Source organism: Jaculus jaculus, chromosome 11 (assembly GCF_020740685.1).
Source record: "Jaculus jaculus isolate mJacJac1 chromosome 11, mJacJac1.mat.Y.cur, whole genome shotgun sequence".
NCBI lineage: Eukaryota > Metazoa > Chordata > Mammalia > Rodentia > Dipodidae > Jaculus > Jaculus jaculus.
In genome coordinates this window covers 63,329,863-63,345,869 of record NC_059112.1, presented here as the reverse complement: position 1 = coordinate 63,345,869, position 16,007 = coordinate 63,329,863, and positions in this window count along the sequence as shown.

The window sequence follows — 16,007 nt, the reverse complement described above, 5'->3', positions numbered from 1 at the left end:
TCTGAAACTGCTTTCCAGTCCATGCTCCCTCCCTGCCTCTCTTTTCAGGAGCCATGTTACTCCTTCCAGAGCTCCTGAGACCAAGCTCTTCTTCCTAGATCCCATACCTATAAATGAATCTGGAATGCAACAACTTTCAGAAATTCAACATCCTACTGCAGAACACCAAAAAGTCTGTCCAGAGACTGATCCCTGGCTGGCTACCTCAAAAGAAATAAGTTAAAACTGGTTGGCCCAACAGCACCATTAGGGAACCCTCTCTTTGCCCCTCACCCATCACAATTATCTGCTCCTTCCCCATGAGTAAGTCTTGTGCCTTTCTGAGGTGATAACCCCATCCCTTGTCTGCCCTGCATCACTGAAACCAGAAGGAAAACACAAGCAGGGGGTGATCCCTCTTACTAGGTGTATGTGAATGCGTATGAGAGCCCTGAGTCCATGAGAATGCCAGTAAGTGGGGAGGCACTGTGATATCTCCGTGTGTGTGTGTGTGTGTGTGTCAGTGTCTGAGGCTGTGAATGATTTTTTTTCCAGGGTCTGTGACCCCTGAGCAGAGCCTGGAAAAGGCCTGAGATCCCAGGCTGAGACCTGGCAGACCTAGGATCCTATACATGACACAGAGTGTGAGCCCTGTGCTTGAGCCTCTTGGGAGGGGTACTGGGAGACTGGTTTGGTGCAGCTTGTGCCAATGCTACTGTGTTCCTAAGCCCCTGGTCTTCGCTATTTCCCCATTGCTGGAAGTTGATCCAAAGAGTTGGGTGCTGGGGTGGGTCCCCAACTATTACAGGTTTCTTTACAGGCCCAAGGGAAACATATCCTAGAAATTGTTAATTTTCTGTAGCTGTTTCTGTACTTTTTGTCTCCTTTGGCCTGTACAAATGGGAAATGGGGGTGCTGGGAGAAGGAGGCAGACTTCAATGCAGGTCTCACTGTGGGATTTATCCTGTCTCACTGTGCTCTCCAGTGGTGAGGGTCCATCAGAAGAAGTTAAACACTAAAGCTGTGAGGGAGAATGGAAATAAAATTAATTTTTTATCTGTTACTTTTCCTTGGGAATAGATAATGGGAAGATAAATTCTTTTCCTTTTGTTTACTAATTGCCTGTTTAGAGGGGATTAAACATGTTCCCCAGGTGGTCTGATAACTCCAAGGTCAAATCTGGCTATCTGTGAGCTTGAAAGTTTTATGGTCCAAAAGAATTTTTCCATGGAGGTCAATGGTCCATAAGTCCTTTAGGTGAAGTCTTATGATAAGGTAGTAAGGAGTATTTGAAGACTTTGTTCACCCACAGAGACTGACTGATGCATATGACCCCACTGAGTAAATAAAGGGAGAAAGACCAGAAAAGGTAAATAAACAGAGATGGATCTTCAGAAGACTTAAAAGGAAAAGAAAATGCTATGGAACATCACCTACACTAAGGTTGATTAGAAAAGGGAAATTGTTACAAAGTTTACAACTGGTAAATATGTATTTAAGAGGTTCTTTTTCCCTTTTAGTGTAATTTCCTTTTGTTATGATGGAACATAAAACTATTTTAATTGCACAGATACATGGTCATCTTGAATCTGCCAAATATAGTAGTATTGTTATTTGCTTTTAAATTATTTAAAAGGGACCAAAATATCCTAACTGGCTTTGAAAATTAAAAATGGGAATTATGACCTAAAGCAACAGATGTTCCAGTTGGTCACAGAGGTGCCAGGCTACATATAGAAGGGCAGCAAATTGGTCATTCTGTGGGGCAAATATAGCTCAAGATTATTGGGCTCTGGATAGACAGCAATCAATTCTCCTTAACTGCTGAAGATGGAGCTCTAAAAATACATATGTAGCTCTTAGGAACTTCAGTTTTAATTCCTTTTGGTATGCTGGGCAGGCACAGAAACCACTCTTCAGAAAAAGGTGCTTAACAGAACCACAAAAGACATAATTTCCTGGAATATATTAAGTTTATTAGCCCCCATAGCTTGGCTATCACCTTATACAACCTTATTACCTTATACAACAAGATGAGATTAACCACTTAAATAGACCTATAACCAGTATAGAGATCCAAGCACTTATGAAAAATCTCCAACTAATAAAAGTCCAGGCTCAGATGAATTCATTGGTGCATTTTACCAGACATTTATGGAAGAAGTAACACCAATACTTCTCAAACTTTTCCATAAAATAGAAAAGGAAGGAATGCTATGAAACTCCTTCCATGAAGCCAGCATCACCCTGATACCAAAACCAAAGATAGAACAAAAAAAGAAAATTATAGACCAAGCTCCCTCATGCACATAGATGCAAAAATTCTCAGCAAAATATTGGCAAAGAAAATACAAGAATATGTTAGAAAGATCATTCACCCTGACCAAGTAGGTTTTATCCCAGAGATGCAGGGATGGTTCAACATATGTAAAGCAATAAATGGAATATATTACATGAATGGACTGAAGGGCAAAACTCCCGTAATCATCTTGTTAGATGCAGAGAAAACATTTGACAAAATATAACATCTCTTCATGATAAAAGTCCTACAATTAAGGAATAGAAGGAACATATCTCAGCATAATAAAGGCTATTTATGACAAACCTACAGACAACAAAATACTAAATGGAGAAAAACTTGAAAGCTTTTCCACTAAAATCAGGAAAAAGACAAGGATGTTCACTGTCCCCAATTTTATTAATATAGTATTGGGAATCCTAGCCACAGTGAAAAGGCAAGAGACACACATAAAAGGGATACAAATTGGAATGGGAGAGATGAAGTTATCATTACTTATAGATGACATGACTCTATACATACAGGACCCTAAAGATAAACACAGCAATGTAGTAGGACATAAAATAAACGCACAGAAATCAGAAACCTTCCTATACTCTAAAACAAACACACAGAGGACAAAATCAGAGAATCACTCCCATTCACAATTGCAAAAAAAAAAAAAAAAAATACCTTGGAATAAACCTAACTAAGTAAGTAAAGAATATGTACAAGGAAAACACACGAGAAATTGCAGAATATACTAGGAAATGGAAAGACATCCCTTGTTTTTGGATTGGAAGAATCAAGATTGTGAAAACAGCAATCTTACCAAAAGCAATCTACACATTTGATGTAATCCCCATCAAAATCCCAAAGGCATACTTCATGAAAATAGAAGAAACAATTTAAAAATTCATTGGGAAGCACATAAAACCTCCAATATCTAAAACAATTTTGATCAACAAAAACAAGGCTGGTGGTATCACCATACCTGGTTTTAACCTATATTACAGAGCCATAACAACAAAACCAGCATGGTACTGGCACAAAAATAGACATGTAGATCAATGGAACAGAATAGAGGACCCAGAAGTAAGTCGAGGTAGCTACAGACACCTGATCTTTGACAAAAATGCCAAAAATACTCATTGGAGAAAAGAGCCTCTCCAGCAAATGGTGCTGGGAAACCTGGATATGTATTTGTAAAAAGATGAAAAGAGATCATTTTCTTCCTGCATGCATGAGAATTAAGTGTAAATGTATCACATACCTTGATATCAGACATGAAACTCTGAAACTGCTAGAGAAAAAGTAGGAGAAACCCTTCAACATAGTAATCTTGGAAAAGACTTTCTGAGTATAATTCCACTTGCCCAGAACATAAAACAATGGATCAACCGCTTGGGCCTTATGAAATTACAAAGCTTTTATGCAGCAAAGGACACTGTGAATAGAGCAAAGAGTCAACCTACAGAATGGGAGAAAATCTTTGCCAGCTATACATCTGACAGATGATTAAAATCCAAAATATACAAAGACCTCAAAATATTAAATAATAAGAAATCAAACAACCCAATTAAAAAAAATAGGCTGTGGAACTAAATAGAGAATTCTCAGGAGAAGAAATACTGATGACATATAAACATCTAAAAAAAAAAAAGAAGAAGAAGTTCTACAACCCTACCCATCAGGGAAATGCAGATTAAAACTATGTTGAGATTCCATCAGAATTTCTGTCAGAATTGCTACCATCATGAAAACACATGACAATAACTACTGGTGAAAATGTGGAAAAAGAGGAATACTTCTACACTGCTGGTGGGAATACAATCTTGTACAACCATTGTGGAAATCAGTGTGGCAGTCCCTGAGACAGCTAAATTAGATCTACCATATATCCCAGCTATACCACTCATAGGCATATATCCTAAGGACTTACCTTTCTACCTTAGAGATACTTGCTCAACCATGGTTATTGCCACTCTATTCACAATAGCTAGAAAATGGAACCAGCCTAGATGTCACTCAACTGATGAGTGAATAATGGAGATGTGGCACATTTATACAATGGAGTTCTACTCAGCAGCAAAGAAAAATGAAATTTGCAGGAAAATGGATGGATCTGGAAAGATTACACTTAGTGAGGTAGCCCACGCCCAGAAAGCCAAATGTTACATGTGCTCTTTCATTTGTGGATCCTAGCTACAAATAATTAGACTTCTGAGTAAGAACAAAACTCAGTAGTAGAGGCCAGTAAACTATAAAGGGGATATAAAGGGAATAGAAAAGGTAAGGGAGGATCATAATAGGATGGTATTGTAGATATGTAAGTAGAAGACTAGATTAATGGGGGTGAAAAGGCCTAAGTGGGGTCAGGGGAAGAGCCTGAGTAAAGGAAAGGTGGAGGGAGGGCTAATTAAAATCTAAGGGGATATAAATAAGTTATGGAAACCTCCTTTTTTTGAACAATGGAACATCCAGAAGCCATAGATTGTTACTAGAAAATTTTTTCAGTGCCAGGGATGGGATACCTTCCAGTGAATTATTGGTCAGGGAGGTCTCTTATGCCCCCAAACATTATATGTCATTACTGAGGCCCATGGTTTTCCACCAGGAATACATAGTAAGACCCTGTTGCTGAAGACTCCACAAACTTGGGGAGCAAGGTCACTGGGAATTCCTGCTTGAGGTGAGCTAAAAACCTCCTCCATCTAGAACATCTGACAGAAAGTTGGAAAAAGCTACACTGTGTGCAGTTCAATGAGAAAGAGAGAAATCACCAGCGGACATATTCAACAGTGGACCCTGAAAGCCTTAAATTTAGCCAGCCAGGCCAAATGAAGCAACAGGTGCAATTTGTCATGTCTGTTATGAGGGAAGCCAATCATTCTCTAATTGGACTGGAGGTCTTCTCGATTGGAGGGAATATACCCCTGATATTGAAAACCTGCAACAGGGGAACTCATGACCCCTAGTGTGTAACATCTGCTGTTATCTGGCTAAATGTATATAGTATGCTCTGCTCACCAACCTGCCCAGTAAGCACTTCTCTTAATGTTCATATCCATATATTAATGCTAAAAGAGAGATCTTTTTGTTAGAGAAACTTCTCTCTCCAGGTGGCGGTGACCTCAGGATGACTCAGAAAGCACCATGGTGCTGAGAAGTAACAGAGTAGTGCTCAGCACTGAAATATCTCTATCACATCTTCAAGGTTCATGGTCCATTGTGGAAGAGGTGACAGAAAGAAAAAAGTAAAGTTAGGACTCCTTACAATGTGCTCCTCCAGACACAACATGGCCTGGATATCCACAACCTCACAGTGCCTGACACTACTTACACAAGACCATCATAATAGGAGGAAAAGATAATGACATGAGAATAAACATGAGACTGATTGAGAGGGGGAAGGGGTATTATGGAGAGTGGAGTTGCAAAGTGGAATGTCAGAGGAAGGAGGGAATTACCATGAATTATTGTCTACAATTATGGAAGTTGTCAATTTATTTTTTAAAAAGAATGTTTTATAAATGTTTATGTATACAATTATTAATAATATATATATATACTATATATATATGTATATATATATATGCAATTATTATATATGCCTTAACTGCTAAGCCATCTCTCCAGCCCTATTTAGGATTTTATTAAAGTTTTTAATTTAGATCTACAGCCACCTGGAGGAATTGTCACTGTGGGTGGATCCTAGGGTCTAGCCCTAAGGTGTGGAGGTGAGTTGGAATTCCAATCTAAAGATATGAAAAGTGCAACAGCTTTGTCAGGAGTTCGAGAAGTGTGCTTGTTTACTTATGGTGGCTTGTGGTTTTTCTCTCTCTGTTTGGACCTGTGAAAGCCAGCTAGCTTCTTTGGCCATTACAGAACTTCCCCTGGATCTATTAGCCTCAATAAATACCCCTTCCTCAAAAAACTGTGCCTGATTTGGAAGCTCATCCAGAGACTTTGGAGCTGACTACCATGTAAGCCAGATGCACAAGGTGGCAATGTGGTACATGTGGCTGGAGTTTGTTTGCAATGGCTAGAGGCTCTGGTGCACACATGTCTGTCTCTCTCTATGTGTCCCTCAAATAAATTAATTAATTAATTTAAAAAACAGCAAATAAGCTACCCACTTACAGTTCTTTCTGCCACAATCTTGCTGTGAATCCTTTAACCATGATTGCTGCATATTAAATGTTTATTCATTCAGCCCAACATTCACCCCTGCTCAGGCTCAGAGTTTTAATCACATGGTTCCTTTTTCACCCTATGCACAATCAAGCCTCTACCTTCAAAAGATCGCCTGCTATAGGAATTCTTCTCTGACCACTCAGCATATAATTAATCCTGATATTTCTATTGCCAATTAAACCTGAGAAGTTCACTTGACATCTCTACTTCATGAACTATTAAAACCTCTACCGTATTTTTGTACAGTTTATACTATTATTTCTTAATTATTCACAATTAAATTGCCTTTACTTAACGAAATTATTTAACGTTATGGTCTAAATATTCCTGCCCCCATTTATACGTTGAAATCCTAGCCCTGCAGTGGAATGGATGATATTAGGAGGTGAGGATTTAACAAGTGAGGAGGTCCTGAGGATGAAATTCTTATGAATGGATTGGTGCCTATGTAAAAAGTGGTCAGAGGCATCTCACTCTCTTCCCACCTTTAAAAACACTATCATAATGAACTGAACACCCTTATCATTTATAGTAGTAGAATGTAGTTAGCAAAAACATGTAACCAAATGAGACATGATACTAAATTGCAACCCAATGTAATGGGGAAATTTGAGTTCTGGGGTGCTTCCGGGAAACCTAAGCCCTGAGTTCCTATCTGAAAACTAACCAAAGAATTGGCAATTCCAGATTCAAAAGAATAATTTTTAAAAACTGCATTTTATTTAGATTTTTCCAAAGGAGTGCAGAAAGGGGAAGGCTGGGGGGTAAGGGAAGATAAACTGGGGAGAAGAGAAGTACACCATGTGGAGCCCAAAATCCCATGTGAGCCACGTGTAGCTCTGAAGTTCATGTGCCAGATACGTATCTGAGGAAAAAAAAAACATGGAAAGAAAAGAAAAAAGACCATTCAAGGAGCTCCTACCATGTGGGGAGCTGGAGAGGATAAAGAACCCATGCAGAGAGTAAGGACTAGGGGACCCTCCACGCTGGGCCTAGGCCTGCGGCTGGTCTGAGCCAACCCAGGTACAGCTGAGGGAAAAATTTATCCACAGCTGGAAGTTTCCAAGTGATGAGAGAGAGAGAGAGAGAGAGAGAGAGAGAGAGAGAGAGAGAGAGCCACTGCTGTCCCCTTACAAAAGTATTTGTAACCTTAGGGTGGTGGGCTGTCTTATGGCTCAGGTGAACCAGAGGGCCAGCTGGTTGGTTAGGGCTAGAGGCTATCTCAGGAAGAGATTAGCTCTGGCACCAAATTCTTGGGGCTGAACTTGACCAACGACAATGTTTAGCCCTATGCAATCTCTTCCCCCCAGGAGGGGATCCTGACTGTTTGTGGACAAACAGTTCTACAGAACTAGGCAAGAGAGATAAGAAGTCAGATCATCTTTGATTTTTTTTTAATGCAAAATGGGATTTATTTTGCTCCACTGGGACTGGAAGAATGTGAAGGAAAGGTGTTTCAGGAGGCAAATGGAAGGGATCAGAATGTGTTAAGGGCCGTCTGTGAGGTGTGGGGAGGGGGGTTTGCCAGCAGTGCTGCCCTGGTCTCTCCAGACTGCTGTAGCTCTAGCAGACTCTTCAGACACACCTGCTCTTTCTGTGCCTGCTCCTCTGTTTGCATCTTATAGTTCATTGGCTTTTCAATAACTCATTCCTTTCCTGTTTATGCAGAAAATCCTCTAGAAGGACAAAGAGATCCAGATCTCTCACTGGGGTCACTAGGGTATTCACATCTTTCAAGAGTTTGGTTAATTCTTTTTCCATCTCCAGAACCAAGGTCAGGGCTTCCACAAAAGTTCCCCACTTTTCTATTTTAGGTCTATCAATAGATGGAGGGCTGACTTGACCATTTAGTTTTTTTTTTTACATATCTCAGGATCCATCTAGTCTGGAACCACTTCACTTCAGCCTGGTCATCGAAAAATGATGCAAAAAAAAGGACTTTTCCTTTTCTTTACTGTAGTGGAAGCTCATGGATAAATATATGCCACTGATATTGATCTGGTGAGTTTTCAGGAAGAGATGTCATACTTTTCTTTTCCTCAGCTTTCACCTCAGTCCTGGGGAAACCCAACCTCAGATTGCACCTCTTTGATTTCGTATAAGTATAAATTTTCCTCCCCTGGGCTGGAGAGCTGGCTTAGCAGTTAAGCGCTTGCCTATGAAGCCTAAGGACCCCCATTCAAAGCTTGATTCCCCAGGATCCACGTTAGCCAGATGCACAAAGGGGGCGCACGCGTCTAGAGTTCGTTTGCAGTGGCTGGAAGCCCTGGTGCGCCCATCCTGTCTCTCTCTCCCTCTGCCTCTTTCTCTCTCTGTCTGTCACTCTCAAATAAATAAAGAAAAATAAATAAATAAATAAAAATTTAAAAAAATTTCCTCCCCTTTTCACCTTCAGGGATCCAGTCACCCTAACTTTATGCCCCCCCAAACATTGCTGTAGTGTGAAGACTCTAAACCAGAGTCTAAACTCCTTTTGATTTTTATTGAGGAAATTAAAAGCTGTTAGAGTGATATGTTTGAGGTAGTTCAGGGCAAATCTTAGACACTTTTAGTGAGGACAGAGCTGAAAAAAGTGAAACAGGTATAGTCTGCTTATAGTGTAAATCAAAGATAATGCTTCCTCTGTATACTATTCTTGGTAGATATCAAACACATTTACAGACTAGTTTTACAATTTTCTTGGCTAAAGAGGTTACTTGTTGAACAGTGTATCTTGTATTTATGGACAAGTTCTAAACATCTAAAAGTGATCTCAATCTAGAATTTAAAACTGAGGCTGGAGGTGGTAGAGCTCCTATAATGACATTGTGTTCTCTCAGCTGGGCTGAAGTGTGTGCTACAGAGTCATGTGAATTTGGACAAAGGACAACAGACCACAGTTCCAAACACATTTTCTATTTTGATTATTTATGGCATCTTCATCTTACTACTTTTAATATATGACTCCTCACTGGTGTTCTGCAGGTAATAGAAACATCTTCCTGAGACCCATTGGAACCACCTAGGGATTGCTCCTCTTGTCATGACAATTCTTTATTTAATTCTGCCAGTTGTTTTATTGTTCACATTGTCACAACCTTGCTGGACAGAGTATAGCAAAGACTCAACAAAGAACAAATAAAAGGGCCAAAGTCTGCATTTCATTCCTCCCAGGAGAATACTGAGTTCATAACCTAAATGGACTTTCTTGGCCATAATGCGAGCAACACTAACTTTTTATTTCTCCTTTCTATTCTGAGTAGAGCTGGAAAATGAACAGTTACTAGAGCCTATCACACTGATAGCAGCAGATACAGTTGGCAATGGGAGGCCAATGAAAGGAATAATAAGGGGAGAATAATGCAAAATCCCAAATTCAAAAACATAAACTCTATACATTAATAATCTCTGAGGAAAATTTAACATAGCACATTAGCTGGTGTTAATTATGAAACACTAGTTGTCAAGTTGTTTCTTCAGGTCTAAAAAAAAGTACAGTAAAGTCTTGACAATGGAAAAGGTTCAGGTATTAGGGGAAAAAAAATGCTTGGTGAAGTTTCTTATGTCTCACAATGTCAGGTGAATGGTACCTAATATTCTACCTTTTGAAATACCCTCATGATCCTTTTACCAGTTAATACCAATTTGGTCACTTAGCCAGTTCTTAGCCTAAGAAGGCTAACCTTGTTCTTAAGTGCAAATGACAAGTTTCTTTCCCATGTCCTATATTAACTGCCATCTCATTGATTTGCGTTTAAACCCCTGTGAACTGTTATAAAGTTTTGCTGAAATGGAGTGTTGGAGTGAGGTTCACATTGCTGCCAGAAAACACTTGACCAAGAGCAGCTTGTGGGGGCAAAAAGGTTTATTTTGGCTTACAGGCTCAAGGGGAAGCTCTGTAACGGTAGGGGGGAAAGATGGCCTGAGCACAGGGTAGACATCACCCCATGGCCAACATAAGGTGGACAATAGCAACAGGAGAGTGTGCCAAACACTGGCAAGGGGACACTGGCTATAACATCCATAAGCCCACCCCCAACAATATTCTGTCTCCAGGAGGCATTAATCCCCTAATCTCCATCAGCTAGGAACCTAGCATTCAGAACACTTAAGCTTATGGGGGACACCTGAATCAAACTACCACATGGGGTACACTGTGTTTATTTTCTCCTTGGACTCCTCTCTCTGCCTCCTGTCAAAGCTAATTGTTTTACATTAATACAGCACTTCATTTTCACTTCAAATACCCTCTGGTACACACCTAAAATCATTTGTTCTTATGAATACAGTGAGATTATTCACAGAAAAGGTCTTTCCAGTGAAGCCACTCCCCTGTCCAGATGTGAAATATTTTAAATGGAAAACATGGTCCCTTGAACACAAAATTTAATTTTCATAATTTTATCAATTATTCCTTAAATTTCCACTATTCCCACACAAAAATGTCCACATTTCTTGATTGATTCAGAAAAGGAGTGCCAGACTAACTAAATTAAGGATATGAACTTTTACTTAATGATCTTTTTCTATGAACAGACTGGCTGGTTTGTTTCTTATCAAGAAACCTATGAGTTTTTTTAAATTTTTTTGTTTTATGTTTGTTTATTTATTTATTTGAAAGTGACAGACAGAGAAAGAGGCAGAGAGAGAAATTGAGAATGGGCATGCCAGGGCCTGCAGCCACTGCAAATGAACTCCAGATGCATGTGCCCCCTGTGCATCTGGCTAACATGGACCCTAGGGAATCAATCGAGCCTCGAACTGGGGTCCTTAGGCTTCACAGGAAAGTGCATTAACCACTAAGCCATCTCTCTATCCTGAGAAACCTATGAGTTTTATTATGAAAAAATAAGGTTGTAAATGGAATTTGAGTGAAACTACTATCTGAACAGCACATTTTCTGGTGTTTCTGAAATAGCAGACTGGATCAGTAGCACTTCTGGCTCTGGACCCATGCTCCCTGACCTTAGTTTCCATGTGATTAGTCTTGCCTCATGAGATGCCAGCCCTAGTGTCTGGTACCAGATGGTGGGGCCAGTACCATGGAAAGCCAAGACCTGCTGCACTACTGAGACTCCCTCTCAAGAGAGGAGAAAGGAAACAGGAGCTACAAGGAGGCCCAGTCAGACCCAGAGGACTATTAGGGCTATGAGGAACTCAGAAGCTCAGAATGAGAGCTGATTATTCCCAATCAAACTTAAGAAGGCTGTTGACTTCACCAGTATCCTGTGTCCCTGACAGCATGGTGTCAGATCACCATCTACAGTTTTCTAAAGTGTTACCAGCCTTCTCAGTGAAACAGGAAAATTGAGATCTAGGCAGAGAAGGCAGAAAAGATCCTCTCAGTATGTGGCTAAGGAAAGGTCAGGTCAGAGCATCAGGTTTTGCATGAGCAATAAAAGGGCTGAAAGTAAAGGAATGTCTTGTTCTCCCCTTGTTATAGGAAGTTTAAAAAATTGCTCTTAAACCGAGCGTGGTGGCACACGCCATTAATCCCAGCACTTGGGAGGCAGAGGTAGGAGGATCACCGTGAGTTTGAGGCCACCCTGAGACTACATAGTAAATTCCAGGTCAGCCTGAGCTAGAGTGAGACCCTACCTCCAAAAACCGAAAAAAGAAAAGCCAAACAAAAAAAAAATTGCTCTTCATGAGCCACTGCTTAGTGGTAGAGACTGGCCAGCTGTTCATGATGTTAGTATCTTTCTTCCTAAGCATGTATTGAATCACAACTCCCAGCCTTTCTTGAAGCAAATTAACTGGTACCATATGACTAAAATCCACCACTATAACTGCTGCCCACAGTCACATTTGCAGGTTTGCCTATAAAATAGAATATCTGTGTGTTCCTTCATCCTCTCTCCTCTCCCTCTATGCTTCCTCTCCTCTCTCTGGGATTGATATTACTGCTCAACTAAGAGCCAGCTTCACAAACAAAAGGTGACAGATAATTTGTCATCCAGTGTCCCACCCCTTCCTGCTACTATTTTGGGTTTACATTAGAAAGAAACAAACATTCTAAAATCAAGTCATGGGGGTTTTGAGATTAAGCAGCTAGGGTTACCTTTAAGAAGACTGGTGGCTTCATTTTTAAAGAACATTCACCTACAGCCCTATAATCAGCATTCAGGATCCTTGCATTGGGAATCAGAGCCACTTATCTGGCCAGAGCCCAATCTCCTGGTGACTGTATTGGTCAATTTTCTCTTTGAAATTGGGTTATAATGTGCACACCAGTACACATAAAACCCTCATTTTAACTTGTCTTGGAGTAGAGATTTTTCTCTAGAACTTAAAGATTGACAACTGATGACATTTAACACATCTGGTAGGCTGCTAGGGAAGGAATTGTATCTCCGGAGGAATGGAAGCAAGTTCTTGTCAAAACTAAGCTGCTTCTTCCCCTCAAACCCCCAACCACATGGAGCAAATGCACATAACCCAACAGCAAAAATTTCTAGCAGGACAATACTTTGTACACTTAGTAACAACTGTGGTATAAAAATGAGGAGGCCACAGTGGTTGCTGCCATCCACTCATTGTAACTTCTCAGAATTTGGATGACACAGAGCTGGCCAAAGATTAACTCAAACCCAGCTTCAGAAGTTGCATTAAAATCACCAGGCCAGAGAAGACAGTTGGGTGCCTCCATACATCTTTAATAGAAAACGACTGTGTGGAAGAAGAGGCTACAACAATATTAAGTCCACAGAGAACTGTATTGACACAACTCTGCTGCCCATCTAATTACCCCTCACTAGAACCTCAATTATTTTGCGTTTTGCTAGACATGTGCAGGGCAAGAAGCCATATCCTCAAACTGGAGATGAAAGTATGTTGTATATCTTACATCCTGGAACCTTACAATATTGAGAACAGTGAAATTACTAAAATGACATCTCAGTAGTGCTCTACAATGAACCCAAAGAGGGCTAAAGCATTTTGTAAGGGTCATAAATGGCATCTTACCCACTCTCCATGTTTGAGTACTGGTTCCATCTATTACTTGCTGACTGAAGGAGATCTTTACTGAGACTCAATTTTATTCCAGTAAAGAGGGGGTAATAAAAATAAGCACCTCATATTCATGGATAATGGGGAAGAATTCAGTTAAATAAATATTAAGAAATTGATGATGAATAGTAAGTTCTCAGCACACAGGTGCTGACATTAGGAAAGGAAGGTAGATGTCATACTCTTTGGTTGCTCACCCAAGAAGCCCTATCCAGAATGTGAATGAGTATAGCTGTTCCTACTTCCAGGCTTACCAGAAATGTATGCTAGGGGAAATGATTCTCTCAAGCTATGTTCTAGCCTGAATTAGAACCAATGTTCTCATAGTGAAGGTAATGAAATTTATATAATTCCAAATACATAGTGGTTTATAACAGAGCATTTTCACATATGTTTGGATCTAAATCCTTAAAATAATGATGTATAACATAGATGTTTTCATTTCCCCCATACTAGTGATAAAGTTGAGACTCCAATAGGGTTCACAATTTTCTGAGATTTACACAACCACTCACAATAGAGAAAGGATTCAAACCTAAGCATTTCCATTCCTAAAACAAAGGACTGATTCACTGTTCTGTTCATGGAGAGAATACATATAAGACATAGATTTGGCCTGTGTTAATCAGAAAGGATTTTAAATCCCTCAAAGATAGTTTCTTTAGCCAATGCTACATCTGCATTTGATACCAAAGAAACCCCATTTTTTTGGAGACTTGTAGGAGTTTGTTTTGTTTTTTTTTTTCTTCATTCATACTATTGGATTCTGTGGATTCCTCCACTTGGTCTAGAAAGATCTACAGATAAGCTTTCTTTTTAATTTTTTTGTTTATTTTTATTTATTTAAGAGTGACAGAGAGAAAGAGGCGGGGGGGGCGGGGGAGAATGGGTGTGCCAGGGCTTCCAGCCACTGTAAATGAACTCCAGATGCATGTGCATCTGGCTTATGTAGTTCCTGGAGAATCGAGCCTCAAACCAGGGTCTTTAGACTTCACAGGCAAGTGCTTAACTGCCAAGCCATCTCTCCAACCCCTACAGATAAGCTTTCTCCCTCAAATTCACAACTAGTCAGTATGAAAGCAGTGTACTGCTTCAGGCTTAACTACCATTTCACTTTCATTGTCTCTTGTTAAAAGAGTCCTCTCATTCTACCTCTCTTTCATGCTTGATCTGGGCACAAGTCCCTATGCTCTGAATGGTCTTCTGTCTTTCCACTCTCCGGCCCCAAATCCCAACTCTAACCCACAAGGACATTTTCAGGATGCTGACCACAGCCTTAGAAAAACAAGCACTTTTCTATCTCCATTTTAAACAATTTTTTAAAATTAAAAAGAATTAATTTTTATTTGAGACAGAGAGAAAGGTAGATTAAGAATGGGCATACAGAGCCTCTAGCCAGTGCCAATGAACTCTAGATGGATACATCATAGTGGGACCTGGAGAATCGAACTTTGGTCCTTAGCACCTTAACTGGTAAGCCATCTCTCCAGCCCTCCATCTCCATTTTTATACTTTCATCCTTCCATGTCTTTCTTTTTCTTCCATATGGTTTGCCTTTCCTGGCCCCCATCTACTCCTGTTCAATTCCTGTGTATTCTCCAAGTCCAGATCTAATCATTCCTGCTGGGATTCTTCATCCTTCATTTTATATGGTATTTCTTATTTAAGTACATGTCTCATCTCTCCAGGCTGTAGGCAACTAGGTTCTGTAATAATTTGTCTTTGTGACACTTATAGGCTTTGGTCAAGATGTTCATTCACTGATAGCAGATTCTCAACTGTCTTCTTGCATAAACTTTTTCTTGCACAAACTTCTTGCATAAATGTTGCCAGACTCTTCTAAGCTCCTGGGTCACCTGTTTCCCTGCAGCCAGGGATTGGGTCCATCCAAACTCATCACAGATAAATGCCTATTATTTCATAGAGCCACAACTGACCTTCTAGAAGCAGGTGGAAGTGATTCAGTACATCTACTGTCCTAATGAATAAAAAATATTCCTTAGGATGATAAAATTCACTGTCATTGCTAAAACTATATGCATCTACCTATTTATCATATGAAATGTCCTTAGTAATTCCCATTTAATTGATTAATCTGCTATGTTTTGGAAAGCTAATATTGAATATATTTAAATATCCTTGGTTTTCTAACCACAGATCACTTTTATTCAGGATGGCGATACCCAGAATCTTTGAACAACCTTTGGTAGGAATGTACACTGTATCTCATGCGTCTTAATTGAGCACAGCAGGATGCTCAGCTCTCATGTGCTGGATGAAGTACACATTTTTTGCTAGACTGTTTTAAAGTCACTCATCCTTAATTATCTTCATAAGCCTCAAATAAATACACCATGCATAATGTAATATTTTAATTTTTATTGTACTTAGTATAAAAACAAAACACATTCTTTCACTCACTTAAAATTTACATTTATTTACAATTGGATTAGTATTCCTTTGCAGTTAAAGAAATACTTTAAAAAAAAAAAAAGACTTTTAAAAAATAACTAGGCTGGAGATATGGCTTTGTGGTTAAGGTGCTTTCCAGGTTCTATTCACC